Source organism: Biomphalaria glabrata, chromosome 6, assembly GCF_947242115.1.
Source record: "Biomphalaria glabrata chromosome 6, xgBioGlab47.1, whole genome shotgun sequence".
NCBI lineage: Eukaryota > Metazoa > Mollusca > Gastropoda > Planorbidae > Biomphalaria > Biomphalaria glabrata.
In genome coordinates, this window is record NC_074716.1 from 32,020,791 (window position 1) to 32,028,941 (window position 8,151).

The window sequence follows — 8,151 nt, forward strand, 5'->3', positions numbered from 1 at the left end:
AGATGCACTATGAGGCGAACCTGGGGACTCTAGACTATCTATACAATAAGTTGTAGAGTTAAATTGTGATACACAGTCAGAGGATGGACAGACATAAGACACAAAGTCAGCAAAACATCGAGAGTATTAAAATGTAGAAAAAGAGAGGGAGTTATTAAAGAGAACTAAAAGAGAGGGAGTTATTAAAGAGAAGAAAAAGAGAGGGAGTTATTAAAGAGAACTAAAAGAGAGGGAGTTATTAAAGAGAAGAAATAGAGAGGGAGTTATTAAAGAGAACTAAAAGAGAGGGAGTTATTAAAGAGAACTAAAAGAGAGGGAGTTATTAAAGAGAAGAAAAAGAGAGGGAGTTATTAAAGATAAATAAAAGAGAGGGAGTTATCAAAGAGAAGAAAAAGAGAGGGAGTTATTAAAGATAACTAAAAGAGAGGGAGTTATTAAAGAGAAGAAAAAGAGAGAAGTGAAGTCAAAGAAAATGAAAAGTATATGTGGAAGAGACTTACGTTGCGGTGGATTAAGAATAATGCTAGTTTTCAATAAACAAAAATGTATTTACTTAGAAAATAATAACAAATAAAGAAAAAAAAAAAGAAATGAACCAGCTTTAGCTGTATTGGCAGACAGATTCAGAAGTCATGGAAATTAAAGAACAATCACATCTCCTCTATCTAAGGTGTAGTTCTGTCTGATCAAGAGTTAATTACGTCTAGTCGAAAGGAAAGTTTTGCCAACAATAAGATGAAGCAACCACAAAGTAAATGAGTTTAACACATCGTCCACAGAGTAAATTAAGATATTGTTACGTATTTCTGAATCTTATGGCTAGATGTATTAGTTGGCACACAAATAAAAACACAGCAAAGAACTTGACGACTAAACTCTCAGCTTCATGTAACTTTATTGACTATTAACTCTAACAATTTGTTACTGTAACATGTAGCGTAGAAGACTGTACAATATCTGTCAGTTTACAGTTAGCTATACTTCGTTGCAATTCATCTCTTCACTTCGTTGCAATTCATGTCTTCTCAACTTGCATCGAGTCGTATTCCACAGAACAGACCAACGACACACTTCCCAGTGTCGCTCCAGGTCTCCCAAAGTTGAACCAAGTCGTACTCAAAGTCTACCGAATCAGAGCCACACACGTCTTACATCGACTGTATCGACTGTAACGGCTCAAGTCCACTGTAGTTCGCTGTATAGACTTTAACGACAGTAGTCCACTCCAGTTAACTCTACTCTAGTTAACTTGCATCGAGTCGTACACATCTCTCTTCTACTGTCTCGCACAGTAGACAACAGTACCGACGACTCACTCACGACTCCATACGACTGACTTTCACATTAACTCTCTGGCTTATATAGAGTCCCTAATCGCTTCTCCAAAGTTGCACAAACACTCCTAGTATCCTCTGGAATAACATGTCAGGAAACGTCACATCCTGTCTTTATTTATACACGTAGATTCCAGAAAACACTCGCTGCAGTGTCATCAAGTCGGGGTCACACGTAGTGACCTTTATCTGTCACTGTTCATTAGTAACTGTCCCCCTACTTAGATCTGTTCGTCCCCTGGAACAACACGTGTGGACACGTCACATCCTGTCTTTGTTTGTACATGTAGATTCCAGGGAACACTAGCTGCTGTGTCATCTCGCCGGGGTCATACGTTGACATATACCTATTACTGTTCATTTGTAACAATATACTCACTAACCCAGAGTAAATGGAATTTTACACACTGACCAGTGACCATTACCATAGAGTAAGTAGGTAATAACATGAACTGTACAGTAGTTTGAGTTCATTCTGTAGACATACAGACTATAACTTACATGGAAAACAGAATTGCTGATCTTTTAACAATTTTCATCAGAATAATTCAGACTATTGAAATAAATATATATGGAGGTGAAATATGGACAAATAGATATATTGATTCATTGTATTTTAAAATTTCTCATAATGAAAGAGAATATTCTAAGCTTTCTGTCATTATTCGCCTTTCCGCTATTCCCGGGCATAGTTGATAAAAAAAGATTGCAATGTGGGACCAGAGTGGACATTTCGTGAAAGGTGCAAGAACACTGGACATGATATCAACAAAACAGGTCTCCTGGGGGATTTAAAACTCTGCCAAACATCCGCTCTAGCAGTGGTCACTTCATTGCTGGAGATCTTCACTATCATCTAGCTGGGGATTATGAAAGAGCTTTTACCCTCTTTGACATAGCGATTGTTTCAATCATAAGGTCTGCTACTGACATGTGCGTCAGTCAACTAAAAGATTTAAAAGTAACAAATTTCTGGTTTAAGAGATTTTTTATAGAGGAAATTCAGACATGTATTTCTAGGACCTGGTCTAAAGGGAATAAAGACATTGTCCTCTGACCTATTTTTTTAAAACATCACAAAATAACGTCGCATTAGTCCGTCTTTTTAACCAAACACTATAAGAAGATTGTAATGGGGCCGGTGTTAGTTAATTGGAGGCCCTAGTGGAAGTAAATTTTCGAGGCCCTAAATGAATTAGAAAAATAATTAAAAAATTTAAAAAAATAAGGAAATGTATTAAAAACCTACTTGTAGAATTTCAATAGAAATCAATAATTAAGAAAAACATAAAAAATACTTTTAAAAAAAAAACAAAGCTTATATTAAGTGTAATTGTATTAGTCATGTCATTTCTGTGCAATCGACCTAGACATACATGTGTGCGATAGAAATAGTTCTACCAATTGTTTTTTTTTTTTAGCTTTTAGCTTTCTCAATTTCTCAATGCGCTATGATCCTATTACTAGTCTGGACCAGTTGTGAAAGGGGGAGGGAAGAAAGGGGTATCTTGGTGAATGATAGTTTTTAAAAGCAAAAAGAAAAAAAAGTTCACTCAGGGCAAAAAGCTCATTATTTTTATTGAGTACAAGAAATAGTTGTGCAAAATTTCAGCTAAATCCGAGATTGGGTGTGCGATAAATAACGTTTAGAAACTTTTTACCATACAGACAGACAGACAGACAGAAAGACAGAGAGACAGACAAACAGACAGAAAGACAGACAGTCAGATTGAGCTTATATATGCTTTGTAATAATTGAAACAGGGAGCAATTTCTGTAACATTCATAGAGCGTTCCGTAAACTTCTTGAACAGATTTGCGCAGACGACCTAAATGTTCAACAAAACTCCAATGTTCATGTCTTGCATTGTCTTCTCTCTTCTAGCGCCGTCCAGAGCATGAATGTACTTTAAAGACGATTTAGGATCAGCTTGTCACTACATCCAAGTTTCGCAATGTTTTCTCTAAAACAAATTCTTTAAAGTCCTATGCAAGACCTCCAGTGATCAGAGGCCCTAGGCGGCTGCCTAGTTTGCCTATGCCCAAGGCCGACCCTGAGTGTGAAGGCAGCATATTTCCTTCCACGTCTATATTCTTCACCCGTTTATATGGCACGTTTGACATAATTATGTATTTTGTAAGCAGAAGATGTTCCGTAAAAAAAGTAATTTTTTTATTTTTTTTTTGGGGGGGGGGGGGGGTTAATAGAAGCCAAATTTTCAGAAATATTATTTAGAATCAATCATTTATAGAACTGTTTAAAAACGTACGTAGTAGGAATCAAAGAGAATGATATGTAGTATTTCGCAATTTTTTATTACTAATATTTATAGAAACATATTTGCGAACATGTTCAAGTCCGAGGAGACATTAACTGTGCAATGAGGTTGTGCCTCTAGTTATTTCAAATCGGTATGTTGTTGTTGTTGTTTGATTGTGCAGTGGATTTGTGGGGTTTTGTCTCTTTTTTTTTTAAACAGCGCCAGCTCATAAACCAGGGCCGGGTTTTAACAAGCGATGGTCAGGAATGTTGTGGAGGCCTCCATCGCCTCTTCTAGTTTGAGTGTATATGCACTTGAAAATACAAATAAATATAACAGCATAGCGTTATTGTGTAGAAAGAAATGGAGTTATTGTAAATTGAATACCTCATATATGAATAATTTGTTAGACAAATATTTTTGAAACGAGTTGGCCTCTTTTATGTGGAAATATCCCGAACTGGACGGCCACGTGGTCATTTAGAATGTCTGAGGGATAAATACGTCATATAATAGGGTTGGTTAATATGCAGGACTAAATGACGCACAGGACGTAATCATCTTCTTTTTTGAAGTAACGTCTGTATTATATAAGATAAGATAAGATAATACATTTATAAACACTGTCAAATTACTATCGACAATGATCCATTTCTATCGTCACTACATACGTACTGTAAAGACGTGAATGTAGTACTCGATATTTTGGCACGGACCTTTTTTGGTTCCGTTTTGTCAAAAGACGTTTTGGTGCTAGAAGTTTGATGATAAAAAAGAAAAACACAATTTTTTTTCCTCTATAGAAAAGTTTGAATGAAGGTTTTCACTATTTTAGGAATACAAATTACGCGATATGATGTGTGAGATGTCTACCTGAGACCAAGACATGACCATGTTTCCCCTCCCCCTCCAAAAACAAAAGTCGAGGTGTGAGAAACACATAGGAGGACATCAATCGTAGCTATTTAGTTCAAGACATCATACATTTAAAAGACATTTTTGTACAATCATAAATTTGAATCGATTTTTTAAAATCATTGTTTCATTTTGTCTTTGGACAATACACACACACATTATGCCGATAGAGACCTAACAAATATTACACAACAAACTTAAACCCCAAATGTAATAGACACAAATGAAAATTAAAAAATACATATCAGCACAAACATACACACCCAACATAGATATGTACCTTTTTTACAATACCTCTATTCAAATCATAACTTTGAAACAAAAAACATAGGTGAATACTCCCAGGTAGGTTGGACGCGATTCTCAAAAGCAGATCTAGTGATTTTACTAGATATTTTATAGTCGCTATATTTCTTTGGGAAAAGAATTTCTAGTTCATTAGCCACACTCTAGTTTGACCATTATAATTTTTCAAAGTAAAAAAAGAAATAAATTTAAATTTGACTAGAAAATGAGAAAATAATTACCTTGAACGGACTAAACGTCTTTGGGTATTTTCGCATTCTTTGAAGAGTTTAATAAATGAAAGGCCTTTCATTGAAATATTATAAAGGGTAGATCTGTTCCATACATTATCATAACCAGGAATATTTTTCGTTGGAAGGTTGGGGGGAACGGGCCGGTTTAAAAAAAAAGTTCCATTGTTGTTTTTTTTAATCTAACATTCATTAGTTGTTGAAGGGAAACACGCTGGCTCTATAAGTGGGATGAAGGAGCTCTTGTCTGTTGGAACAAGAAAAACATTGGAAAACTATATATATATATAACAAGAAAAACATTTGAAAACTATATATATATATTTTATAACTGTAAATATAATAAAATAATTAAAAAAAAATTTTTAAAAAACATTATATATTTCAAATCGGGTATCGAGCCTGTGACACCGTCATCTGAGAGAACGAACGCATTTGTTTTTTATTCGGTCAGCGAGGAAAACAGGATTTCGAGTATTTATTTGTATATTGATTCAATGGACATCTAGAATCTAGATCTAAGTCTAACACTAGACCTACATTTCTTATTTAGAACTTAAAAGATCTAGTCTAGAGCTACAGATTTAGAATCTAGATGTAATCTATATTAGATTTAAGTAAAAAATATAAGCAGTGTACTCAGTTATGCCAGAATTACAGTAATACGGCTGACTCCGCCCTGTTGGCTCCAGACCTAGATATACGTCTCAAGTCAAATTTACATTTATTTATTTTTACTTTGAAAAATTATTACGATCAAACTAGATATAAATAAATGGTTAAATTTCTAGGAAAATCGTAGGAAGCTTTTTTTGAGATCAGCTGTCCAGGTTTCTGGATCCAGGTTCCATGAAGTTCTGACTTGAAAAAAGGTATTTTGTAAAAAGTATTTTTAATGTTTTCTTGTTTTTAAAGACATAATGTTATGAACGAGTTTCTTAAAATATTTAGCGCGAGCCGAGGAATCTTACTGACAATGAAATTGCTGTCAAAATAATTAAGAGAGGTCACAGAGGACGAAGGAGGTCAGAACCATCTCTAAGAAATGCAGCGGTTTTATTGAATATTAACATCACAGCGAAACCAACCGGCTTTACACAGGAATCGACAGCTGCGCTACTTACAGTACAAACTTGTATCAGAACCTGACACTTCGCGAAGTGGCCGGCCACAGTAGGATCAACACAGTTTTTATACATCGGGTTCACCAAACTTCTGACTTAGCAGTTTAGCATATTTCTCAAATACTATTTAGAATTTAGACCTTAACTTTCTGAAATAATGACTTCTTTTCAATACTCTTTCTTTGATCTTGGATTAAATTAAAAGATAACAATGTAAAAACATCACTGTTTGATATGTGATACTTGTCTGTACCAAATTTGTATACTTCACATTGAATTATCATTGCACAATAATAAGGATTGCAAAATATAAAACCTTTGTTTTTTTTTTCACCTTAATTGTCATAAAGAATCGCAAATAAAGTTGTGTAAGGGAGGTAGTCTAATCGAAATACAAACCCGCATCTCATTAAGAGTTACTTACCTTTCACATATTATTGCAAAAGTAAAAAGTAACCTTGTTTATTACACGAAAATTATAATAAAAGAAACAATTAATATTTTCATTGCTGTACTTTTTTAATTAGCTGTAACGTTAATAATATATTTTGAGAGACATTGCAAAACATCTGTAGTGACTGCTAATTGCGGCAAAAACATAAATTTATTTTATTAAATTGTATAAAGCGTTTCAATAACGTTCCAGCAAAGTTTACATTCCTGTGTGACATTATTGTCTCTATGCACTATACTACTGTAGTATAATTTTTCTATGTTATTTCTCTATAGATTGTCACCACATTTCTTCATATCGTGTTCTTGTTCTCTTACTATTACGCACTCCGTACGCTTAGCGAACAAAAAAAAAACGAGATCTTTATGAACTCAAAGTGTCAACTAAAAGAAGGCTAGTGTAATCTTTGAATATGAAAATCTATAATAATTATATTGAAAGCATCAGATCATCAATTACACTTCTATTTTTTTCAAATTTTGTTTAGCTTTTTTTTTTTTTAAAGTAACACGTAGCCTTTCTATTTTATGGTTGAACTTAAAGTTTGCACACCGGGTATTTCAATACACCTTTGTTTTTCTTTCTATTTCATGGGTCACACACAGTCTTGTAATAACAAGGAAAGTATTTTAAAAAAAACTTTATTTAAAAAAAAAGGGCTTATCTAAGTGGAAGAAGTCCGCATTAGCAACTATATCTTTCAATACTGTAGAAGGTATTTCCCGTATTTAATACCAAACAAAATTATTAATTATCAATAATTATTTGACCAGTTGTTTATTTTTTTTTAAATTGATTCATATTGCGTTAGGTACAATAAGAATAACATGTTCCATCATCTAAAGGGACAAAACTCTACATATTTAACCATATCTCGGAATACTGAAGGATTAATTTCCATTATTGGTATCAACCAGAAATTAAATGACTAATTTTTTATTTTTGTTTTAAGTCATGTATTTTCTACGCTAATGAATCATTTTGCTAACTTTTTACCAGACAGACAGACAAACAAACCAACAGACAGAGAGACAGAGTGAGTTTTCGCTAGTTCTCTCGCCTTCTCTCTTTAGTTACAGTTTCCTTTTTTTTGTCCTATTTTCTTGTAATTACAAAGCTTATATCAACTCACTCTGTCTGGTCCAAAGTGATTTCTCCCCCCCCCCCCATTCTCGGATCAAACTTCGCACAATTAGTCATTGACAATTAAAACATGAATCATTTAAAAAAAAAAGAAGCAACCAATTAGACAATTAATTACTGGTAATTCATTATTTAGTTCAATAGCAACAAGGGAAACTAATACTTCAGTGTTCACTGATATGGCTATATTTGTTCGATTTAGTCCCGTTAAATAAATATTTACTTTATGTCTCCCTCTCTCCGAACAAGTTGATACTTTAAACAATTATCTATTGCACCTAATAAAACATGAATCAATAAACAAAAATACTCAAATAGTCAATTAAGTATTGGTAATTAATTATTTTGTTTGAAATCGAATAAGAGAAATAGTTTGTACATTAA